Source organism: Onthophagus taurus, chromosome 6 (genome assembly GCF_036711975.1).
Source record: "Onthophagus taurus isolate NC chromosome 6, IU_Otau_3.0, whole genome shotgun sequence".
Taxonomy (NCBI): domain Eukaryota; kingdom Metazoa; phylum Arthropoda; class Insecta; order Coleoptera; family Scarabaeidae; genus Onthophagus; species Onthophagus taurus.
In genome coordinates, this window is record NC_091971.1 from 12,110,363 (window position 1) to 12,123,445 (window position 13,083).

At 29.7% G+C, this 13,083-nt stretch overlaps 1 protein-coding gene and 1 long non-coding RNA gene across 6 annotated transcripts in view; one reads left to right on the plus strand and one right to left on the minus strand.

Moving 5' to 3' along the window:
- LOC111424318 (dipeptidyl peptidase 4) overlaps window positions 1–13,083 on the minus strand; it is a 76,893-nt gene that overhangs the window by 63,070 nt on the left and 740 nt on the right. The gene's annotated exons all lie outside the window — the stretch shown is intronic.
- On the plus strand, window positions 10,674–12,811 carry LOC139430291 (uncharacterized). 5 transcript variants are annotated; one of them, XR_011640758.1, is made up of 6 exons: window positions 10,674–10,967; window positions 11,035–11,320; window positions 11,388–11,933; window positions 12,001–12,287; window positions 12,355–12,442; window positions 12,516–12,811. It is a non-coding gene; the product is annotated as an uncharacterized lncRNA (long non-coding RNA). The 5 variants fall into 5 exon arrangements; XR_011640755.1 differs by having other exon boundaries at window positions 11,375–11,933; window positions 12,355–12,811; XR_011640756.1 differs by having other exon boundaries at window positions 12,342–12,811.

Genomic DNA, 13,083 nt, shown 5'->3' on the forward strand with positions numbered 1-13,083 from the left:
TAAATTTCAAGATGATCTTAATCGTTTGCAAAATTACTGCATGAAGAAATTTTCTTTATCTACGACTGCTTGGATAAGTCATCATTACCGCACTCATTTGAGGTGATCTGAGTTACGTAATGAAGTGCATTACCGCACTGGTTTCATTACGTAACGCATTTTTAACCTAATCAGAACAGACTTAATTTATTGAAACGAGCAACAATACAAAAGAAAAAGTGCTATCTACTTACAGAGAAACAATACTATTTATTATAAACATTAATTGTTATGTTTTTCCATTTCAAAACACTTATTCCAGATGAGTAAACATGTTGAAACTGACAATTCAAAATTGACAACAATCATTTCAAAATATTTTTATAAATGTCAAATAGACTTTTTTAAAGAAATTGATTTTTTAGTAATTTTTAGCACTCGTGTAATTACACCACTCGGTCTACGACCTCGTCGTGCAATTCTCCACACTCATACTGTAATTATGTTTCTAGCCCACTTGTAATATAAATAACTATTATCGCATACATAATACGTTCAGCAGAAAAAGACTACAGACTTGGATCAGAGTCCTTGAGAGTTACTTCTAGTCTAACGGATCTGGGCATCGCTTTTCAACAATCATTCGGCAGAACTATTCTCTAAGGCTAATAGGTTTTTCGGTTACATCATCAGACTTCCCAGAACTTTTGTTAAGCTACAATGTATAAGGTCCTTATACATGGCCTATATAAATAATTGTTTCATACTGATTTTGTTTATACATTTAGTTTTGACATCGCATGGCTCGAGCACTCTATGTTGAATAACTCTAAAGACTTTCTGTTTTTTCTTTTTATCCATTTCACATGCAGAAATTACTGTTTTCTTGTATTAGCATGTAAGCAGTCTTGACAATTACTTTGATTCAGAGTTTGACCATGTTAAAATGTGGACAGTATAGTTATCCTCGGAAAGTAAAAGATGTAGTTGCTATTTATGGCAGTTTAATTTCATTATGTCAAATAGATCATACACTAATTTTTAATGAAAAGGGTTATTTTGGAAAAAATCCAGAGATGTGTCTAAAATTCATAAATCCGTTTGGGTCATAAAGATCGCAAAGAGATTTTCTTTGGAGCTATTAACCATATTCCTGTTTATTGGAAGGCCGATAAGAAAGCGTGGGTTGGGTTGGTGCTACAATATTTTGCAAACCTTTTGAAACGCTTTTGTTAACTGTCATTGACTCTAATTATCCTTAAAATCTGCAGTACAAGAATATCTAACAATAAGTTACATTTTTGCAAATCGAACTTTTTAGAACTAACAAAAATAGATATTCTTGTTAAAATCTTTTTATTTCGATTTTCTCACAGTCTCAGTAAACTTAAAATATCTCATTTCAAGTTCGGGATTAAGTATATCCAACAGCTGGACTTTCTCGAGCTAAAATTTAAAATATGCGACCCCCGCTTATTGCCGGGGAAATAAACGCGGTGAGAATCTCATTTAGCCGAGATAATAGAGCGCAGAATACATTTGCATACGCATTTCAATACGGGGTCGCATTTGGTTTAAATAATGATACCCGTACAGTGATTTTTGCTTAACTAAAAAATAATAACAAAAACATTATTTTAACACGATCTTATACAATCGGTTATTTTCTAGTACGAAATTGTATATTGTAGGAAATTGGTGGCAGCTGCACATAGCGTGACACAAACATTAACCGGAATTTATAAGGATTACAACGAAGATTCATTACCTGTGACAACTTTAGTTTAAAACAATTTAAAACAAAAAAAATTAAAACATTTACTATTAACATTTTGTAACAATCCCAAGTAATTTTCATCTTTTGGCTATTTTCCCAAACCCCAACTTACCAGTTAGTCAAAATCCAGAAATTAGATTATTAAATTAACGAGGCATCGTAGCGTGTAAAATACACGTCATAATTCCAATTCACTTTGTGTTTTAATAGAGCAATTGGATTGTCGCGTTCATATTCAACGTAATAGTAAGCAAAACGTGTAAGTTACGGTTTAATTTCGATGTCGGCGCCGTCAAACCGGATCTCTATTTTGACGAGAATGCGGGAAAAGTTCTCCCAGTAATATTCGAAGTACTAAAATTAGGCCGACGCCGTTAAAACCATCGTATAAATTTGCGGGAACGTTCTCGAAAATACGTAAATTTCAAATTGAATTAGGAGTTTAAAGCACCCGGCTCGTTATTTTCTAGGTACGTTCTTGTGCTACGGCCAATTTGGCGATTTATGTATTTTATCGTTTTGTTGGATCTCTTGTATTGGATTGCTATTTTAAACCCTCTATGGATTTTCTTTCAAAAATGCTCTAACCGATGTTAAACCGGATTTATTACTTAGGTACTACACTTCAAGTACTTTATTGAAGACATTTTTATATATAAAATATTTTCTTTTCAATATTCTTCTTTTGGTAAAAATGGTGGAGGAGCCGGTTACTTCAATATTTAATCCAATTAATTTTTTTTCCACTTGAAATCCTACAAAATTATACTCATATTTACAAATTTAAGAATGTTTTAGCGAGTATTTCTTTTCCCAACATACCTTGACTTTAATTTAATAAGATTACTAAAACCACAGCAATTCAATAGGATCAAAAGATTCATTCCGATCCTTATCTTTGGAATATTTTCCAGCTTATCTAGAGACTTAACTAAGCTCTGACTTTAACGAAATTGTTGGAAAATTGTAAATTGATTGGGTGAGGTGAGAGCATATTATGCAACCTTGACGAACATCTTGATATTTAAATGTCAACTGCAGGCGAAATTAATTCCTACCAAGTGGTTGGAATTCAGACACGATCCCTAAATTCACTTTGTAATCAACATCTAGAAAATGGACCAAAAGACACTTGCTGCTTTTTGCCACCTAATCTTTAGTTGGGTTTGTCAAAAATTAAGTAATAAAATATTGACATTTCAGCGAATAAGTATTATATTTTCACCGCATATAACTTCATGACCAGATGAGATCATGTCTTGTTACAATGACGTTTCCAAGATCTATAAACTCTTTTTCACCTGAGATATTCAATTACAGCCAATGCTTCGCTTTGTACCGATACGATGGCATAAAGTTTTTATGAGCTGCAATCCTAAATTCAGAAAAGAAAAATACTTTCTTCATTTCAACTAATTGCTCTACTTCATTCTTATTACATTACGGATTTCTGCTTACCAAAATCATTAGACCTCTAACGACAAGGTGAAGATGCTCTTCTTTTCTCAAATCTTTGAATTAAACAATCTCTCCAAACAAGTAGGGCTAAAATGGTTCATTGGAAAGAGGACACTCTTATTAACACTTTGGGAAATTTTCATACTCCTATTCCAAGAAATGGATTTTATACGAATTTTGAAAGCTTAATCAGCGAAAATTGCAAAATTCGAAAGAATTGTTGATTATTTCAAAAATTTATTTCTCAAAAACTAAACGCGATTTTTCAAAACGGGTTATTACATTAAAAAGAGGATACTTTAATTAATAATTGGTAATATTTCCACAACGATCCTTTAAGAAATTAATTTTATAGCGAATTTTGAAAATTATCGTTGAAATTGGCAATATCGAAAATTTTATCAAAACTTCAAAAGTTGTTTTCTCAAAAACTAAAAGTTATTTTTCAAAACGTGTTTGTTCATTGGAAAGAGGACACTTTTATTAACACTTTGGGAAATTTTCATACTCACATTCCAAGAAATGGATTTTATACGAATTTTGAAAGCTTAATCAGCGAAAATTGCAAAATTCGAAAGAATTGTTGATTATTTCAAAAATTTTTTTCTCAAAAACTAAACGCGATTTTTCAAAACGGCTTATTACATTAAAAAGAGGATACTTTAATTAATAATTGGTAATATTTCCACAACGATCCATCAAGAAATTAATTTTATAGCGAATTTTGAAAATTATCGTTGAAATTGGCAATATCGAAAATTTTATCAAAACTTCAAAAGTTGTTTTCTCAAAAACTAAAAGTTATTTTTCAAAACGTGTTTGTTCATTGGAAAGAGGACACTTTTATTAACACTTTGGAAAATTTTCATACTCATATTCCAAGAAATGGATTTTATACGAATTTTGAAAGCTTAATCAGCGAAAATTGCAAAATTCGAAAGAATTGTTGATTATTTCAAAAATTTATTTCTCAAAAACTATACGCGATTTTTCAAAACGGCTTATTACATTAAAAAGAGGATACTTTAATTAACAATTGGTAATATTTCCACTACAATCCTTCAAGAAATTAATTTTAATGCGAATTTTGAAAATTATCGTTGAAATTGGCAATATCGAAAATTTTATCAAAACTTCAAAAGTTGTTTTCTCAAAAACTAAAAGTCATTTTTCAAAACGTGTTTGTTCATTGGAAAGAGGACACTTTTATTAACACTTTGGGAAATTTTCATACTCATATTCCAAGAAATGAATTTTATACGAATTTTGAAAGCTTAATCAGCGAAAATTGCAAAATTCGAAAGAATTGTTGATTATTTCAAAAATTTATTTCTCAAAAACTAAACGCGATTTTTCAAAACGGCTTATTACATTAAAAAGAGGATACTTTAATTAATAATTGGTAATATTTCCACTACAATCCTTCAAGAAATTAATTTTATAGCGAATTTTGAAAATTATCGTTGAAATTGGCAATATCGAAAATTTTATCAAAACTTCAAAAGTTGTTTTCTCAAAAACTAAAAGTTATTTTTCAAAACGTGTTTGTTCATTGGAAAGAGGACACTTTTATTAACACTTTGGGAAATTTTCATACTCATATTCCAAGAAATGGATTTTATACGAATTTTGAAAGCTTAATCAGCGAAAATTGCAAAATTCGAAAGAATTGTTGATTATTTCAAAAATTTATTTCTCAAAAACTAAACGCGATTTTTCAAAACGGCTTATTACATTAAAAAGAGGATACTTTAATTAATAACTGGTAATATTTCCACTACGATCCTTCAAGAAATTAATTTTATAGCGAATTTTGAACATTATCGTTGAAATTGGCAATATCGAAAATTTTATCAAAACTTCAAATACTGATTTCTCAACCGATGTTATTACTTAGGTACTACACTTCAAGTACTTTATTGAAGACATTTTTATATATAAAATATTTTCTTTTCAATATTCTTCTTTTGGTAAAAATGGTGAAGGAGCCGGTTACTTCAATATTTAATCCAATTAATTTTTTTTCCACTTAAAATCCTAGAAAATTATACTCATATTTACAAATTTAAGTATGTTTTAGCGAGTATTTATTTTCCCAACATACCTTGACTTTAATTTAATAAGATTACTAAAACCACAGCAATTCAAAAGGAACAAAAGATTCATTCCGATCCTTATCTTTGGAATATTCTCCATCTTATCTAGAGACTTAACTAAGCTCTGACTTTAACGAAATTGTTGGAAAATTGTAGATTGAGTGGGTGAGGTGAGAGCATATTATCCAACCTTGACGAACATCTTGATATTTAAATGTCAACTGCAGAAAAGAAAAATACTTTCTTCATTTCAACTAATTCATTCAGCTTTACTTCATTCTTATTACATTACGGATTTCTGCTTACCAAAATCATTAGACCTCTAACGACAAGGTGAAGATGCTCTTCTTTTCTCAAATCTTTGAATTAACCCTTTGTGTCCCGACGGTACTTTAAAGTACCAGTAGTTTTGAACACTAATTTTAAACTGTAGTTATCTATTCGGCACATTTAGAGCAGTCGATACTTTCTACTATATTATTATACATCATTTTAAAGAAAAAGCTTTGAGCTTTAATTTAAAATAAGTTTCATTCCTTAATTTCAATAAATACGGCTTCCAGGAATTTTTAAATTAGCATCTTTTTTGACACTTTTAGGTTATTCGAAAATGTAAGTTTTGTTTCAACATTTTTTTTCCCTACATTTTTGCAATCCAACCCAACAATTATAATACATCATTTTAAAGAGAAAGCTTTGAGCTTTAATTTAAAATAAGTTTCATTCCTTAATTTCAATAAAAATAGCTTCTAGGAATTTTTAAATTAGCATCTTTTTTGACACTTTTAGGTTATAAGAAATTGTAAGTTTGGTTTCAACATGTTTTTTGTCAATATTTTTCTAATCCAACACAACAATTATTATATATCATTTTAAAGAGAAAGCTTTAAACTTTAATTTAAAATAAGTTTCATTCCTTAATTTCAATAAATACGGCTTTCAGGAATTTTTAAATTAGCATCTTTTTTGACACTTTTAGGTTATTCGAAAATGTAAGTTTTGTTTCAAAATTTTTTTTCTCTGTATTTTTCCAATCCAACCCAACAATTATTATACATCATTTTAAAGAGAAAGCTTTGAGCTTTAATTTAAAATAAGTTTCATTCCTTAATTTCAATAAATGCGGCTTCCAGGAATTTTTAAATTAGCTTCTTTTTTGACACTTTTAGGTTATACGAAAATGTTAGTTTTAACTCAATACTCTTTTTCTCAATATTTTTCTAATTCAACCCATCGATTATTATACATCGATTTAAACAGAAAGCTTTAAGCTTCAATTTAAAACAAGTTTTATTTCTTAATTTCAATAAACACGGTTTCCAGGAATTTTTGAATTGAATTAAAATTTTATTCCAAAGGCCTTTACTGATTGTGAGTGTATTTTGATAGCGTTTTAATTCTGTCTGATTCTGTCACAAAGTTTCAAAATGTTTGACTTCTTGGGACACAAAGGGTTAAACAACCTCTCCAAACAAGTAGGGCTAAAAATGAATCTACATAAAAATTATGAGCAACACTCAACAGGAGGTGTCCATAGACAACATCGTAATAGAAAATGTGGACCAATATACATGCTTTGGGCATACAATCAAAGTAAGCAAAAAAAACCAAACTGCCGAACTCAAACGTAGAACCCAACTAACATGGGTCGCATTTAGTAAGTTGAGCTACATCTTAAAAAAAAACACAAGATCTATGACAGCTGCATTCTTCCCGTTGTTACATAAGGTCAAGAAACAATGAGGATTACTAAAAAATCAGCAACGAAACTAAGAACAACTCAAAGAGCCTAAAATGCTAGAAATTACCTTGAGAGAAAAGATGCGATGCACAGATATTCGGGCAAAAACGAAAATAACCAACGTTATGGGGAGAACGGCGAACCTCAAATAACAATGGGTAGAACATCTGGCTAGGAATCATGCAGAACGGTGGAGTCATAGGATCACCTTCTGGAGGCTTAGAAGAATCAAAAAGAAATGTAGGAGGACCATAAGTGAGATGGATCGACAATATTCTATTATGGAAACAATGGATGAGAATAGCAAACGGCAGAGAGGTATGGAAAGACGGAGATAAACAACCACAGGATGTCTAAATTTGTCAAAATTGTATTAACCTACCAAAATTTACTTTCTATAATATATTGTATCTTGGCACAATACTAGACAACAATTTTAACTTAAATGCAACACCAGCAGAATTAAATTCAAACGTACAAAAAAACTTATGTATGAGAATACTGACATTACAATATGTGTAGGTTCATATGCAACCTAACATCTCAAACATAGCTCATACAGGGACTGCATCTCTGTGTATGTACATAGTAAGGAAGCGGTAACACACACACCTTTACCATAACATAACATGGGTTGTTTATCTGCAAGATTCATCTTCATAAACATACTTTGTTTCCCTAAATCCTAATCTTGGACGTGCACCACTATCAAATAAATGGAATAAGTCGGACACTGCACGGATCTACTCATTAAGGTTAGATAAAAGTTGTATGATATTTACATAAAGTAACTAATTTGTTTTAATATTTAATAGAATAATCATAGCAGAATGTGAAAGAGAGGAGACTGGCCACATATATGCAAGGAATTGGATGAAAACTGTCTGAATTTCTAAGATATTCTTCGATTGTATCAATCATTTTTAGTACACTGTGGTAAGATCAAAAAACAGTAACATAAGATAAATCTTAATGATAAACTGTCATAGTTACGAACAAGACGAAGAGATGGTATTAAGCACACGCCTGTGAGCAGCATCATAAACTTTAGACAATCCCAGGTTGGTTTATGTAGTAGGAGTAATGCAAAGGAAAAATGTATAAGAAGGCCAATAAACCCCAAAAGATGTCTTAATAAGTTAGTTAAAAACCAGTAATCTCATTTAAATCCGTGGAGTGGAAAGTTTAGGATCACCCAGACATAAAAATATGCTCCAATTTGGACTGAAGAAATATGTACTTCCATTTAGTAATCCGACATTATATAGAGCCACTCTCTGACAGCTCACAATAACATAACGGTAATTTTATACAATCATATGGTCACCATGGGTGAGCATGCCGTACTCATATACGATAATATCATTTTTGACCAGCAGTTTTTGCTTGACCAGTACCCGGTATTTATAACTGGATCGAAGGATGAGGTTGAACGGCGTATCCGAATGCATAAACCAACTCTATTTCCATTACAGAAATGGAATAACATCGATCAAAATGTGATTCTTACACAAACATAACTAAATGCATGTCAAGAGTTGCAAAAATGAAGACCATGAGGATAATGAGCAAAGACTTGATGGGACATAATTAAGAACTCTGACATAAGAAACCAATGGGACCCAGGATAATGTTTAATGGTTAAGACTGCTCAAGAAATTATGTCTCACGCCAGGACAATGTCAGATAACTACTGAAAATTGTGTTTGCAAAAATAGTTTCACTAAAAATATGGGGATAGATATTTCGAAAGCAGATCTTATCATGGAAAACATACCCAATGGTCTAGAGAGAAATTGTGGAAGAAGAAAACAATAATTGAAAGTATTCTTTAAAAAAAAGAAGACGTTTTATTTACATGATATGCAAATAATATTTTCATTAATTTCCACACAAAGCAAATATCTAATATAAACAATTATTTTGAAGCATACAATTCGTATTATCTGATTTGTAGCGGCTTGGATGCAAATGAGATGTTTAATGTGATTCGAATTAATTTCATTGCTTGTTTTGAGGAGTGTTTTCCAAATACAAATAATGATGGATTAAATCATCTGCGATTCAATTATAAGTTCATATGTGACACGTATGAAAATGTAAGATAACGATTTGTTGGTTCTGAGACAGCAGACGAAGCATCATTACTTACATGCTATCAAGTTGTCAAAACTTGAGACATATAGTAAATTTATAAACGCTTCCAGCAATAAATCCAAAACCATGTAGAGTTTGTAGACATTTTTCAGTAAAATCAAATCTCTTCCATCAATAGTTTAATACTTTTACTAAAAGATATTCATTATCATGCTGCGCATTATCAATTTTTGATAAAGATATTTCTAAAGCTTTTGATTATGTTTCTAATAGTGTACTTCTACAAAAACCTACCACACTATTTAACTTCAACGAGAGGAGTGTACGGCTAATTAAATTAAACCACTCGGATCGATATCACCGAGTTAGTATTGTTAACAGAGTCGTTTTTTGAAGTCTTCTTGTGCTTCATCAAGACTCAATCTTGAGTCCATTGTTATTGTTTTTATGCTTTAATTCCTATTTGTATATTGAATGTTTATTGTATGATTATGACCCCATTTAGTCAATATGCAATGAAATCACAACAGAGCGTTGTCCATATTGTTCCATTATGACATTACCATTAGTGGAATTATATATTGTATGTTATATTTGATAGAAAATATCAATAAGAAATGGCATAGTGATTTTGTTGTTGAATGTGTTCTTTGATGTAGAAGGATTTGTTCTTAGTAACATAATAAGTTGCTTACTATTATTATTAGACATAATTTTAAGTTTTTACAACCCACTCGTTTGTGCACCATTGTTGTTTTGAATGAAAAATATCAAAGACTCCCCAACTCAAACGCCAAGCTATCATTAAAAGAAGTCAGAAATAAGGAGTTATTTAACCACAAAGATACCGAATTGGTGTCCGTTTTATATCAAGTTATCTATTATTCTTTCCATCTTTTCATAAAAATGGGGTCAACCTTCGTTTGTAATTATAAAAAAATACGGATCAAAACATTTTTAGCTTTTTAAAGCAAAATCGATGTTAAACCAACTAAAATCCCACGGTTTACAGACGGAAATGATGCAGTTTTTTAATATTGCCAAGCCGAAACAGCATTCGAATTCGATAATTTAAAGTTCAAAGCGGCTTCGTGCAATAATACACAGAGCTGAGCGTATCCCTATGATTTACCATAAAACGAAAATGTGTTCGATATTCGTTGACAACTCAAAAATGTGACGTTTTGACTAAACGTCAGATACGTTGAACTTCTAATTCTTAATTTCATATACATACATAGATTAGAATAAATCAATTGATGTAATCAATCGGAAATAGATGCATTTTAAATTTTATTCATAAGATATTACTGTTTCTTTAAATTTCTTTTTTAGGATTTACTCTGAAGAGAGTTGTGAAAACAATTATGAACTACTTCATGTTGGTGAAATGTCAAATTTTTGAGGTATTCACGAATGTTATAATATAGTTTGATTTGATTTTAATCGCTTTTTAATCTTTTATGGTAAGTAGAACACGTTATATTCTATTTTATGATGATATTTAAACAATTATAAAGCATATTCTTTTAGTTTAAATCGGAATTTAAGTGAAAATTGGTCATCAAGATTAACATAACCTCAATCACGTATCAATGTTATATTAAATTATGGACTATAACTATTATTATCATCAATATATGTTTCATCAACATCAATCACCAAGAGTAGTTAAGTATTATTATCAGAGATATTAGCTGTGAAAACAATAATAAACAACTTCATGTTGGTGAAATGTCAAATTTTTGAGGTGTTCACAAATGTCATAATCTACGTTGATTTGATTTAATACGTTTTAATCGCTTTTTAACGTTTTATGGTAAGTGGAATACGTTATATTCTATTTTATGATGATATTTAAACAATTATAAAGCATATTATTTTAGTTTAAGTCGGCATTTAACTGAAAATCGGTCAACACGATGAACATAACCTCAATCACGTATCAATGTTATATTAAATTATGGACTATAACTATTATTATCATCAATATATGTTTCATCAACATCAATCACCAAGAGTAGATAAGTATTATTATCAGAGATATTAGCTGTGAAAACAATTATGAACTACTTCATGTTGGTGAAATGTCAAATTTTTGAGGTGTTCAGAAATGTCATAATCTACTTTGATTTGATTTAATACGTTTTAATCGCTTTTTAACGTTTTATGGTAAGTGGAACACGTTATATTCTATTTTATGGTGATATTTAAACAATTATAAAGGATATTCTTTTAGTTTAATTCGGATTTAAGTGAAAATTGGTCAACAAGATTAACATAACCTCAATCACGTATCAATGTTATATTAAATTATGGACTATAACGATTCCGTGGAAAGTTATCAACGATTATAATCATCAATATTATATGTTTCATCAATCACCAAGACTAGTTGAGAATTATTATCAGAGATGTTAGCTGTGAAGACAATTATGAACTATTTCATGTTGATTTCACCAACATGAAGCATATTCTTTTAGTTTAAATTGGGATTTAAGTGAAAATTGGTCAACAAGATTAACATAACCTCAATCACGTATCAATGTTATATTAAATTATGGATTATAACGATTCCGTGGTAAGATATCAACGATTATAATCATCAATATATGTTTCATCAATCATCAAGAGTAGTTGAGTATTATTATCAGAGATGTTAGCTGTGAAAACAATTATGAACAACTTCATGTTGGTGAAATGTCAAATTTTTGAGGTGTTCAGAAATGTCATAATCTACTTTGATTTGATTTAATACGTTTTAATCGCTTTTTAACGTTTTATGGTAAGTGGAATGCGTTATATTCTATTTTATGATGATATTTAAACAATTATAAAGCATATTCTTTTAGTTTAAATCGGGATTTAAGTGAATATTGGTCAACAAGACGAACATAACCTCAATGACGTATCAATGTTATATTAAATTATGGACTATAACGATTCCGTGGAAAGTTATCAACGATTATAATCATCAATATTATATGTTTCATCAAGAGTAGTTGAGTATTATTATCAGAAATGTTAGCTGTGAAAACAATTATGAACAACTTCATGTTTGTGAAACGTCAAATTTTTGAGGTGTTCACAAATGTCATAATTTAGTTTGATTTGATTTAATTCATTTTAATCGCTAATGGTAAGTGGATCATGTTATATTCTATTTTATGATGATATTTAAACAATTATAAAGCATATTCTTTTAGTTTCAATCGGCTTTTAAGTCAACACAATGAACATAACCTCAATCACGTAACAATGTTATATTAAATTTTGGACTATAACGATTCCGTGGTAAGTTTTCAACGATTATAATCATCAATATATGCCTAATTAATCACCAAGATTGGTTAATTATTACTACCAGAGATGTTAGAATGGAAAAAATGAAAACCTAACCTCGAAATTTTCACAAAAATGATTTCCTATTTACTTCAGCGTTATATTAAAATCATTAATATCCTAGAAGATGAGTGGAACGTCCAATTATAAACGTAATTAACACTGGAAATATTCACGTTTAATTTTATATTTATTTTTTCGTAAAGTGAAACCTAATTTGTGGAAGCAATCTCGAAGTCTATTGATTATATCTTTATAAAAACCCATTTATATTGATATATTTTATTGATTTGCGATATCATCAAAAAATATTGTTCTCAATTCTGCTTTTAATTTGGTAAATAAACTTAAAATCTACTTCCAACGCATAAAATCGAAAGTTAACTTAATCCAAAGTTTATTCTTACTGAAAGAAGAACCGATAATTAAATGTTGCAATCGATTAATTCAATGAAATTCTTGTACTATTAAAGTTTTCAATAATTTTTAAACAAAATTTGCTTACCAAATAACGAAAGTTAAAAGAATGGTGAAGGAGCCGGGTTTTAAAACATTTTCATTAAAAATTTAAAGATTATTCAACTTAAAATTCA